The 13,411-nt window shown below is 36.8% G+C and overlaps 1 pseudogene; it reads left to right on the top strand.

Moving 5' to 3' along the window:
• The first annotated feature begins 593 nt into the window (after positions 1-593).
• Positions 594-714, top strand: LOC138156147 (U6atac minor spliceosomal RNA; annotated as a pseudogene).
• Positions 715-13,411: the final 12,697 nt, after the last annotated feature.

The raw sequence follows: 13,411 nt of genomic DNA, 5'->3' as shown, positions 1-13,411 counted from the left end.
TGAAAAAAAAATGAATATTGAAAATTGTATATGTAATTGAAAAAAATCAAATAGTATATAAAATTTTAAAAGAAAGGAATTGTTGGCCTAGAATTTTCACTGTTTTTAGTTCCTAATTTAGCTGAAGTCTTCACCTAGGTTAACATGAAACTAAGATTTTAAAGCTTATTTTTTCAGAAAGCAAGGCTTTCTCTAACTCTCCTGAAAAAGACAGAAAAAACTTTTTCTTTTGCCTTGACTATTCTATTTCTTTAAAACCTACTGAAGCTGCCTTTTTCCCTAGAATGTTTTCAGTTGTAGGTGCCTTGGTCTTTAGAATAAAGAATAAGGTCATCCCATCTGTTTAATGGCTTTTGGCTTAGTCTTTCCTTTGGATAACTTAAAAACAAATAAGTTAACATGTTTAAAATTAATATGTATACTGACTTTAATGGTCATAACAATTATCTAGTTTGTTTATGTGTCATCTCTCAATCCCTTTTTCTTCTATTATCGAATTTTGTTGCTGTTATTACTGTTTTTCCATCACACTTTTCTCATCAAATTTTGATGCCCAAACAACCCGAATCATGGCAGATAAGAATAGACATTGTGTATGGCATGAAAGGAGAGAAGGTTAGTATTCACCTTGCTAAGGATAGAAAAGATCTTTACAACATATATGATTAAGACTTTGTCGCTAGTATACCCTGTGACATTTAACCATAATTGGTTTAGTTGCAAAATATAGCGGCAGCATGGTATAAGGGAAAGAGAAATAGATTTGGTATCAAAGGACATTGATTCAAATATTAGCTCTATTACTTATGACCTTCAGTAAGTCACAATCTCTCTATGTTTCAAATTATAGGGTTAGTCTAAAAGACTTTTAAGTTCCCTTCTTTGGATGATTCCTCTTGGTAAGACTTGAGGCCTTTGGTCAAGGCCTTTAGGACTTCACCCTAGCTTTAAAGTACATATTCAGTACACTTCCTGAAGTTTTGTGTATGAGCTCTGGGATATAATCAGGAAATACTTATTTGCCTAATAAATATCAAAAAGTTCTTGAGGTCCAGGGTTCCTTAGAGTTTTAAAGCATTCTTTACCCACTTAGATGAGCCAGCCCAGAGCAGGTATAGAGGCAAGTTACAGTAAAGTTGTGAGCAAAGTTGTCACCTTTCCTTCCTGTTCTTTTCACAGACAGAAATAACTAATCCCTTCTGGAGAAGTTCTTTCCCATCATCCTTACAAAAGTGGTGACAGACAAAGGAGAGATTTAAAGGTCCCTAGGAAGTATTTCTGCTGCTCTTTCTACTACTCCTTGCTAATAAAGATTCCTCAGTTTCCATATTTCTAAAATGAAGGAGTTGACCACTGGTTTCCATGATGCCTTCTAGTTCTTTTTTTTTTTTGAGGGCAATTGGGGTTAAGGGACTTGCCCAAGGTCACACAGTTAGGTTTTTGTTTTTTTTTTTGGTGTGTGTGTGTTAAGTGTCTGAGGCCAGATTTCAACTCAGGTTCTCCTGACTCCAGGGCCTGTGTTCTACTCACTGCACCACCTAGCTTCCCCATATGCTTTCTAGTTCTTGACAAAGGTTATAGAATCAAAGATTTTTAAATGCAAGGGATCATAGGAGCCAGAGTCTAACTCCCTCATTTCACAGATGTGGAAACTGAGTCCAATAGAGCTTGTGACCTATAAAGGATCACACATCTAGAAAGTGTTTAAGCCAGGATCTAAACCATGTTTCTGGACTTTTAAGTTCGGTACCCCTGTTGTAAAACCAAACATAAGGAAGGCAGGACATAGTGAAGCACATGTTGAGAAGAGTCACAAAGGTACAACAGTGTAAATGCATTTATGAGCATCAAACAAAATTCCTAATTTTTGAATGTGAATTACGCATTAGTATTAGAAACACATCAGTTTAGTGAGGTAATTTTTTTTTCAATTTCTCTAGTTCTCTAAGTAGTTTCGTGATTCTGGAAAAATCTTGATATATATATTTTAACATGTAAACACGTTTAGATTCCATGGCAGTACTTTCAAGATGCTTTTTACATTTCTCAATTTTCTAGACACCTGCTATTATAAATATTTTTCTGATTGTATTGTAGAGTACTATATGAATGCTGTAGAAAAAGACCCTTTGAATGGTGAAATTAAGAAACTAACTTCCTAATTAAGTTATTCTTGTCTTACTGCTAATTTCCAATAGACAATAAGAAAAGGTCACATATCACTTTCCAGCCCTCCTCCCATATGTCAAATCATTCCTTATAAACTCAGCCTTCCTCACCAGCTGTTACCTAGTCCAATGTGGTCCATACTGGAATTTTTCCAACAGTGCCTGCTTATAATTTGCAAGTCCCAGCAGCCCTATGCAGCTAAGAGATAAAAATGGACCATAACTATAATCTTTCATATTACTCATAGTTCAATTTAATTATCTGAAATACTACCTGATAAATAGTGCAATCAGAAGAATTTCAGCTTAACAGTAACTACTTCCACATCACTTTTCTGCCCTCATCTAATTTAAAACAGGTTTTAGATTACTACCTCTAAATTATGTAAACTCCCAATCAATGATTAATTTAACAATCTCCAAGCCAGTGCTTTAAAAAGAGAAAAGAAAAAAACTAAGTGTCATGGTTTCAGAGCTTGACAAATTATATTTGGCCTTCTCTGGCATTGCAGACCTTTCTTTTCTATATATGAATAGAATAATAACAACAATGATGATTATGAGAAACACTTATAATTTAAAAAATATTTACAAAGCACTCTATACATATCTTATTTTTTACTTGCAACAGCCCTGGGAAGCAGGTATCACCATCCCCATTTTACAGATGGGGAAACTAAAGCTGAGAAGTTGACTTATTTGCCCAGGGTCACACAACTGTTAGGTATCTGAGGTAGCATTCAAACTCAGGTCTTCTTGATTCTAGGTTGGCCCTCTGTCCCTATGCCACTTGGCTGCCTTATAATAGCCACTTGATAAATATTTGCTGACTTATCAAACTTTCTAGATTTAGCAGATAAAGTCAGCTTTTTAGAGGGCAGAGTTTAGGTAATGGTTGTTTGCTTTCAGATGATCACCTACTTCAAATTACAAACAACCAAACATAATTAATACCAAACCCTTAAAATATCAGTTGCTGATTATGATAAAGGCCATTGAAATGTTTAACGATACGGGAAGAGAAAATATAATAAATGATAACTGTCCTCAAATATCTGAAGGATGGCAATTGCAGTTTTGGACAGCTCCAAATGCTTGTTAGCAGTTATTATATGCCAGGCACAGTATACATTTACTTGGCCATCACCTTTATGGTGGGTATGGAATCCTATTAAGTTAGACTCTATTAGTAGATATAGTGTTGGGCATAGAGTAAATGAGACCTGGGTTCCAGTTCCCCTTTAGACACATTAGTTGCATGACTTTGGGCAAGTCACTTATGCTCCCCAAGTTTCAGTTTCTTCATCTTTAAAATGAGGATAATCACATCCCTACACATTCCCCAGCCTCACTTTCCTCTTCTGTAATATCCAAATGATTATAATACCTATGTCTCAGGATTGTTGTGAGGATAAAATGAGATGAGATAGGCAAAGTGTTTTGCAACTCTTAATGTGCTATGCAAATCCTAGATACTCTAGTTTTTAGGAAGTTTTTACCACTTAAAATTTTGCAATAATATAGTTGAAAGCAATAGAAGGTTTTGACTATTTCTCTATGACACACTAACAGTGGATGCAGGATAACAACCTTGAACAACCATCTCCTGGATTGACTTTTACAATAGATGCATGTTTATTGAATTCCCCACAAGAGTAGTGGAGGGTCAGTAAAAGTCAACAAAGCTAAGAGATTGCTATTCTCGGCTGTAGGTATTGATATGCTGTGGTTTTCACATGGGTTCTTGGTCAAAACCTCTTGTGTCAGTATGCAGTGCAGTCATCTTTGTGAACAAATGTTCCAGACACATCGCTCATATTTTCCTGTGGATTTCTCTGTGGGTCGTCAGGCATGTGTTTTCCTTTGGGGGAAAATAAATGTTTCCCTATATGCGAACTTCGTGCATATCATGTTGCCTAACTATTCCGGGTGCTTCATCCCCACACATGTTGAATATTCTCTGGAGCTTAGGCTTCCTTTTCAAAAGATAGTTTGTTTGAAAACCTATTCACTTTTGTTGAAGATAGAAGGGGAGGTCCACATATTTTATTACTGGGTACTGTCAAAGTCAGGTCCCTAAACTTCCTGCTTTTATAAAGCCCACAGTTAAAATTCTCTCATCTTTCCAAAATACCATTTTTCGACATTACCAGGATAACCCCTTTGCATTTTGGTATTTAATACCTTCTTTCAGAAGGCAGTATTAAATGCAAAAGGCTCAGAAAGATTATTTGGTTAATGTTAAAAATGGGAAGGTCAAATATGCTTGCAATTTTAATTTTAGATTTTAAAAGGAATGCAATGAAATAAAATCTCTACACCTAGACAAATAGCCCATCTATTCCCATATCCTGCCTCTGGGACCATTGTCTAAATAGCCAGAAGAGAGTGATGGTTTGGATAATTACCTGGTGAATCTTGATTAGATAGTCAAAGGACACTTTTCCTCCTTTTTATCATCTAGATTGACTGCATACACTTGAGGTTAGTCAGGAATCTATGATTTTTAAGCTAGATACAATCCAATACAAACTTACAAATAGCTGCAAAAGAAAGCTACATTGTAATGAGGTCTACAGGAATCCTGGGGCTTTGTATGGGACTGGGATGTGTTGGCTTTGCCCCAGACCACACAGCATACAAATACCAATTAGCCTCGATCCCATCCTTCTGATGTGCCTGTATAGTTATGGGAGATAGCCTGTGAAAAGACATTAAGTCAAGGAATGAGCTGTCATGTGTGAGGAACCACAAGAAAGTCAGTGTTGCTGCATCAAAGAGGGAGGGAAGTATAAGAAGACAGGAAAGGTAGGTAGGAATCAGGTTGGGAAGAAGTTTAAAAGCCAGAAGATTTTATATTTCATCAAGAAATAAAAAGGAACCATAGAATTCTTGTTTTTGTCATGTTAAATTTGAGATACCTTTGGGACATCCAGTTTGAGGTGCCCAACACACAGCTGAAGATGCAAGACTAGAGCTCAGGAGAGAGGTTAGGGATGGGTAAATAGATCTGAGAATGATAGGAATAGAAATGATCGTTGAATCCATGGAGTTGATGGAATCATCAAACAAAATGGTATTGATAGAGACAAAGGCCAAGGATTCCCTTTGCAGACACCTATAATTAAAAGGTGAAAACAAGATCAAGGTCTGGCAAAAGAAACAGAGGAATAGTCAGTCAGACAGGTAGAAGGAAATCCAGGAAAAATGCAGTGTCCCATAAACCTAGAAAAAGGGACAGTATTCAGGAAAAGAGGATGATAGGCAAGGTCAGAAGTATAGAGGGCTGAGGATTGAGAAAAAGCCATTAAAGATTTGTCAGTGGGGGTGGCTAGGTGGCACAGTGAATAGAGCACCGGCCCTGGAGTCAGGAGGACCTGAGTTCAAATCTGGTCTCAGACACTTGACACACTTACTAGCCATGTGACCTTGGGCAAGTCACTTAACCTCAACTGCCCTCCAAAAAGCAAAAAAATATATATTTGTCAGCTAAGAGGTCATTGATGACTTTGGAGAGAGCAGTTTCAATTGAATGATGAGGTTGGAAGCCAGACTGCAGAGGGTTTAAAAGAAATTATGAGGAGAGGAACTGAAGACACCAATTTTATGTAGCTTTTTCAACTGTTTAGCCACAAAAGGGAGAAAAGATATAGGAGGATAGTTAGTGAAGATGGGCAGATCAAGTGAAGGATTTGTTTGTTTTTAGAATGGTGAAGACATGAGTGTGATTGTAGGTAGAAGTGAAGAAGGAATAAATAAAAAGAGATGGAAAATTCATGAAGTAAAGATAATAGATGGGGTACGAGTGAGGGTGTATGCAGAAGAGTTTGTCTTGGCAAGGGAAGAGCCATCATTTCTTTTGTGACAGAGGTGAAAGAAGAGATAATGAGGGAAGACATATTAGTAATATGAGATCAGGAGGGGGAAGAAGAGGGAAATCTTGGGGAGCTTCCTGAATTTTTTTTTCAGTGAAATGCGAGGTAAAGTTCTCAGTTGAGAGGGGAAGAGTGCTATGAGAGGCAAGAGGAGAGTTGAAAAGGTTGGGAATAGCTATTGTGGTGCATGTGATGATGAATCAATTGGGGAGTTGTAGTGAAGATCAGGTTGAGATTGTGTAGCATAAATTTGTAGCACACTCAGTCAGCACAGTTTTGTGATTTTCTCCAGCTCTTTTCAGCAGCATATGAATAGGAGAGAAAGCAGAGGATAGTGGAAGTAATCCAAGGTTGGGACTTCAAAAACCATAATGGGCTATAGGATGAGGGGTAGGGGAAGAGCCGAGTATGGAGGATAGTGTAAAGAGGGACTAGTGTACCAAGAGGTTGGAAAAGGGAAGAAAGGTGTGTGTAGCCAGTGTATGACTGATGATCTGGAACAGAAGTGAACGGTGGAGGGAATAAAGGTCATGATGAAGATTAAGAACAGGGTAAGGAGTTCCCTGGAAGACAGGAAAAAAGGAATGATGAAAAACTGAATCACATAAAAGGGTTTCAGAGTTCATGAACTTAGAAGTAGAACACTCATGACTGATATCAATATACCCATCTCTCTTTGTGTTGCTTAGGTGTGGTAGAGGAAATCATAGGAAATGAATAACTTGAGGAACTTGGAGGTTTGGTTGTTAAGGAAGTATCAATATATATGTTGAAATCCCCTAATATGAAGGTGTGGAAAGAAAGACTGAAAGGGGCAGTGAACTTGCTGAGGATGGAAGTGGGGTGGTAGAAAACAACTGCTTGAGTCTTGATTGGTGATAAATTTGAAATGAATGAACCTCAAAGTGGGAGTGGAAACTCAGGAAAAGTGGTAATGGGACAGTCTGTAAAGAGCAAGGGGGAGAAAGAAGTACTGCCATTTTACTGCCATGATTACAACATCAGGAATATGCATGAAAATGAAGCCAGCCCTAGAAAGGTTGGTCACAGATGCCATCATCAAGAGAGAACCAGTTATGTAGACTGAGGAATCATTCTCCTCTTTTGCTGTCTGACCCCATACTGGTAGCAAAACTAGATATGAATGATTAGTAACAGTCCTGGGTGAGGAAAAGACTGAAGCCCCTCTGAATCGTAGTCATGAAATACTAATTTTTTTGTCTCACAAAACTAGGTTAATGAGAGTAGAAAGAATTAATGATTTACACTGTATGGGTAATTTCAATAGTATTGCATAGCAGCATATAGAAAAACAGATATATCTATATCTAGATAGATACATTTAGAGAGAACTATAGATACATTAGCATATGTATCTATAGGTATATGTTGATATATTTTTATCAAAATATGTCAATATATCAACCAATTTCTCTCCTCCCTCTCCCTTTCTTCTTCTTTCCCTCCTAACCCCCCCTACTCTCCTACTTCCATAAAGATACATATGTAGCTCTATATTTGCAAGTGTATCTATATCTGTATGTGACATTAGTGCTAACGTTGGAGTCAAGAAGCCCTGGGTTCAAATCCTATCCCTGACATTTATTGTCTATGACCATTCTTTTTTTTTCAAGCAATTGGAGTTAAGACCATTCTTTTTTTTTTTTTTAAGCAATTGGGGTTAAGTAACTTGTTCAAGGTTACATGGCCAGTTATTTCTGGGTGTGGTGCTAAGTATCTGAGCCCAGGTTTGATCCCAGGTCATCCCGACTCTAGGGCCAGTGATCTTACTTAGAGCACCTGGCTGCCCCCTAAGCAATTGGGGTTAAGTAACTTGCTCAAGGTTACACAGCCAAGTGTTTCTGGGTGGGTGCTAAGTGAATGAGTCCGGATTCTATCCGAGGTCATCCCAACTCTGGGGCCGGTGCTCACTGTGCTACCTGGCCGCCCCTGTATGACCATTCTTAATTTCTCTGAGCCTTAGTTTGTTCATCAGTAAAATGTGGATAATACTACTTTCAAAGTTGCTATGAAGAAAGCATTTAAAAAAACTTAGAACATAATCTAAATGTGAATTATTGTTAGCATCACTGTTAGTATTATTGGCAATGAAGACAAAGGAGGAGAAGAGGCAGCTTCAACTAATTTACAAAGTGGATAATCCATTTGCGAAAAATTGAAAGTTGGCTAAATGCCCCATTTCCACTTTGAGATTGTTTTTTAGATGGAGATTTTAAATCTTCAATTCCTTCCAATTATAGTCAGGAACTACTTTTCTTTGTTTAGAAGAAAATTTAACCCCCAAACTCTAGTATAAAGTGGTTTTTTTTTTTTGCCCTACAAAAGACATTCTATTGTTTGATATTTGCTTTAAAATATCTTTTACTAGATTGATAAACATGTCCTCTATTTAAAAAAAATCATTTTAATGAAAGTAGAGATGTGATTTATGAATACACACACACACACACACACATTCATTGTTGTTTTTGTTCAGTCATTTCAGTTTTGCCAGACTCTTGATGACCCTATTTGGGACTTTCTTGGCAAAGATATGGTTTGCCACTTTCTTCTCCAGTTCATTTTACAGATGAAGAAACTGAGGCATATAGGGCTAAGTGACTTGCCCAGAGTCACACAACTGGTAAGTGTCTGAGGCAAATTTGAACTCAGGAAAATGAATCTTCTTGACTCCAGATAGAGTGCCCTCTATCCACTGTGTTATGTACTACATATGTCTATGTACATGCATATATATGAATATATATGTAGACATATATACAAACATATTAACATGCATATATGTATTTATATGTTTTGAAATCATACTTCAAATCCCAACTATCTATAATTTTGATGGTGTGGATATATCATTTTGTTAAAATCATTTTTTAGTCATGTCCAACTCTTCATGACCTCATTTGGGATTTTTTTGGTTTCCAACTCCAGCTCCTTTTACTAATGAGGAATTGAGGCAAACAGGATTAAGTGACCTTCCCAGGGTCATACCAATAGTAAGTGTCTGAGACCAGGTTTGAACTCAGGAAGATGAATCTTTCTAACTCCAGGCTCAGTACTTTATCTTCTGTGCATCTAGCTTTCCTGGATATTATATTACAATGCCACTATAACCTAGTACTTCATCTTTGTGATTAAGTGTGGTCAAAACATTCATCACCCTCTGGCCAACCTGGTCACGAGTCTCTCAGAACTTAGTTAGATTGGTCCTCAAATGCCAGATGTACAATTCATAACTGGGTCCATATTCAAAGAGTGCAGTTTTGTAGAACCTACTAGAGTTTAGACTCCTCTGACATTGCTTTCTAGAATGCAGGGCTATTTCTAGGTTAAGATGAAGCAACTGAGTAGGCCTTTAGTGGGTTACATATTGTAGCAGCAAACACCCTAGCATACCCAGGGTGGCTGCCAACACAGGTTCTTAGATCTGCTTTTCTAAAGCAAAGCAACTCAAAATGGGTTAATAATCTCGCTTTAATCAAACATGTCATTAACCTAGTTCAGGGAGAAAAGGTCAGCACCTCGAACTTCAGAGAATACAAACAAGTTACAAGTAGACAGAGAAACAGATCAGCAGACAGGCTTCCAGCTGTCTGACCATTACATCCATACCTAGTCAGTTACCAGAGAGGGAAGCACCAGCATCTGGGTTGTCAAACCCGGGAGCTGCCCAGAGTCTCATCTGGTCAAATCACACAACTCTTCTCAAAGTGAGCCCCAAAACAAAATCTCACATGAGGGTATATATAGCCTTCTCCTGGCTCAGAGAATGTCACAACCCTCTTGACCCACTGCCCAATCACAAAGTAACAAGCTGTGGGCATTCCTGAAAAACAAGCCTCCTGCCATAGGCCCCAGGTGACCACATTCAGCCTATTAGGGGGCAGAGTAAGTTCCATATGTTTAATATGTAATAATAATAAAAGTTTTATGAAAAATCACAAAACAAATATTTGCAAAGTAGCTGACATCCATATCACCATCCATACCAACCTCCATCTCTTTAGTGTCTTTTAACTTATGTTTCTTTATCATCATATTTCTCCAGTTTTAATAAATAAGATATCTTTCTCTGACTTTTTGTAGTATTAAATGCTTCCCATATGTGTGGCATCATTCCATATTTTTGACAGAGATCCAAGTCTTCACATTTATGCCACAGATCATTTTCTCTCCAAAACTGTCCAAATTCTATTTAAATGCTATATTTATGCACATATTCACAGTCCATATTACAACTAATTTGGGGTTTGTTTGCCCTTATTAGGCATTAAAATCTCATCCATAATAGTGGCTATATCTCATATCATTTGACAATTAATATAAATCTCTTCTTTTTTCACAAAAACACTTTTTGTCTCTTTCAACATTAAACTATTCTATTTGTCTTAAGAGGACAGTATAACTTTACTTATGGACATACACATTTCTCTACATACATTTATTTAAAACACATTTTAGCTTTTCTTAAGTAATATCCTATTACACAACTAACAGCAGCTTTTCAGTGAATTTATCTCTATCACCTGGGAAGTGACTGTAATGAAAGAAAGTTAAAAGCACCAACACATTATTTGTTTAAAATAAACTATAGTGCTTTGTAATGCCACTAACATACTCCATGTTTTTTCCCCCAATATTGAAATTATGTCACATATTATTTTAGGCCCCTTAGTATTTCATTATTTTAGCACATCATTTTCTGAGTTTCTTTCTAAAGTGATCCATTAATATAATGAAAATAAACAGCCAGAAGAAGTACAAGCAAATACTCATCTCACAATTTGTTGTGATGAAACGAGATTAAAAAATGTTTAAGTCCCAGCTCTTCCTTCAGCATCCACACCCTTCACATACCTCCCTTATCTCCCTTGGGTAATGCTATGCCTAAAGTGAGTTTGTTTCCTAAAGATTCACTGATCTAGACCATTAGATGGTCAACTTTCAGTTTTATTAAGTTTCATGCACTAGTTTAATGACTAAGAAATAATGTAATTTTGTTAAGTTCAAGTTGAGAAGAAAATAAATTCTGATCTTTCTTTCCCAGGCAACTTCATGGGCTTCATACTACTCCTTAGGTATCATAGCTACTCTATATAAAAATTGTTTTTCTTTTCACATTTCCTTCACTGACAAATGCATCCCTTCCCCTCTCCTCAGAGAGTTATCCCTTATAACAAAGAATAAAAAGGAAAGAAGGAAAAACTAAATGAAAGCTAACCAAAACAACTGAATCCAATATGCGTACACATATATGCACATATACATTCACACACACATATATACACACACATATTCCACAATCAGAGAACAAATAGCTGCCTCTTCAAAGATGTGAAGTGCATTTTTTTCTTTCTCAGACAAATTTGATCATCATAATCATACGAAATTCAGTTTCATTTTTGTTGATGATGTTGCTGACTTTTTACATTTTGCATATTGTTTTCCTGGTTCTGATTACTTTGCATCAAGTGCATATAAATCTGCCCATATTTCTTTGTACTCTTCACATTCATCATTTCTTATAGTATAGTGATATTCTGTTACATCTATGTAAAATCACCTCATTAATTTGGATCATTTTATTAATTAGTAGTTAATGAGATAAGAAACTTCCATTTCACATTGTAGTACTGATCCAAAGAGGACTGACTAGGGAACTATTTAGCTTACATAAATCTCACTTATCCCCAGTGTCTTTATTCCGGGTGTTGAGTATAGGAAGAAATGGTAGACTACAATAAACCATCATGGTTCTTGGGGGAAAGCTATTTCAAGGACAGAGATCAGGACTAACACAACATTAAGTGACTGTTACCCTCTGCATTGAATAATATGTCATATAATTTTAGGATAGTTAAGCAGAAGGGGCAAACTGAGGGGAGGAAGAGAGAAAAAAAATTGATATTGGACTTGGTATTTCAGTTCTTGGCACAATGTCTAGATATCAGAGTTAAAAAAAATAAACAACAACAAAAAAACAATCAGACTATGTTGTCATGTAAGGGGGACTTTGCTGAATCTCTTAAGGCTACAAGTCCAAAGCTTCTCTATGAGTCCCGTCATAATTCCCTAAGTCTATTTCAAACCCTACCTTCTATTCACAAAGGATTCGGCTTTGAGTTAATAAATAGCTCAAAGAACTTCTTTTGATGTTCCTAGGAGGTCTGTGGAGGACAAGACAAATGGAAAGCAGGCAGTTCAGACCAACTCCAATTACCTTTAAGAAAGTCCTCAGAAAGACCCTTTTTTTAAGAAACTGAAAAAAAAATCATCTTAAAGCCTTGTTATATAAGGATAACACCCTTATAAGTAATTTCCATTTTTGACCCTGAATTAGATACTTAAAACCCTGTGAACTGGCCATCTGCATAAAAATGAAATGATTCAAAAAATAAATAAAGCCTCATAATGGTGTATAAAAAATAGCAAAGAAACCTGAAAACTTTCTCTAACAGTTTATGTTTATATAAGAGAGTCCTACTGATGTCTAATGTAGGTTGGGGAAAAACCCTCTCAGAGCAAATTAGCCACTTGAACCTCTGGGCTGCTGAATGCATTTATTAAATCCTACAATTCTGGCAGAATATAACATCATCCAAATGGAAGAGATAAACTTGAGGTGTAAAGGATATATGTAATGCAGTTTGCTATCTTGAGTGCTCAGACTAGTAGATTTGTGGAGGAGATAAGATAAGCTAAAGGTTCTGAAGAAAAGGTAAACTAACTGGAAAGCTGAGAGTGATATGCCCTGGCTGAACCCAAACCAAGGATTTTTTCCCCTGCTCTAATCTCAGCATCCAACAAAACATGGGTGTATGTAAAAAAAAAAAAGTCAGTTTTATTTCCTGGCCCCTCTCATGAAAGAAGTATGGTGCTTGGCAGGGAGTACTGCTGAGTTGAGAGTTCTGAAACAGGAAAATGTATCCTGGGAGCTTCGTGCTCTGGCCTCCAAAACCTGTGGCTGTGGGATTCCCTTCACTGAGGGTCTTCAAGCAGACACTGGAGAGCCACTTGTTAGGGATATGGTTGTAAAGTGGATTCCTGTTAAAATATAGACTATACTAGACTTGTTAAAATGTAGAATGTAGTAGAGGATCTCTGAGGTCCAACTTGGAGATATACTGTGACTTGTCTTGCTAATGTAGTTAGTGGAAGATATCATTAACAACTAATTAGTCATTAATAGCTCATGGTTTTGGTGATGAGGGGGAACATCCTCAACATGTGACTTATAAATCAATCACTGTAGGACTGTGTGAAGCTAACATCATGAGAAATGCTTGTCTAATTAAAAGAGTGAAGAGTTACAACCAGGATTTATGAAAATAAATACCCTCTCCTCCAGTC

The sequence above is a fragment of the Petaurus breviceps genome, unplaced genomic scaffold (assembly GCF_028583685.1).
Source record: "Petaurus breviceps papuanus isolate PSGF00001 unplaced genomic scaffold, PetGlider_PUasm1.0 98, whole genome shotgun sequence".
NCBI lineage: Eukaryota > Metazoa > Chordata > Mammalia > Diprotodontia > Petauridae > Petaurus > Petaurus breviceps.
This window is presented reverse-complemented; position numbering and strand designations above follow the sequence as displayed.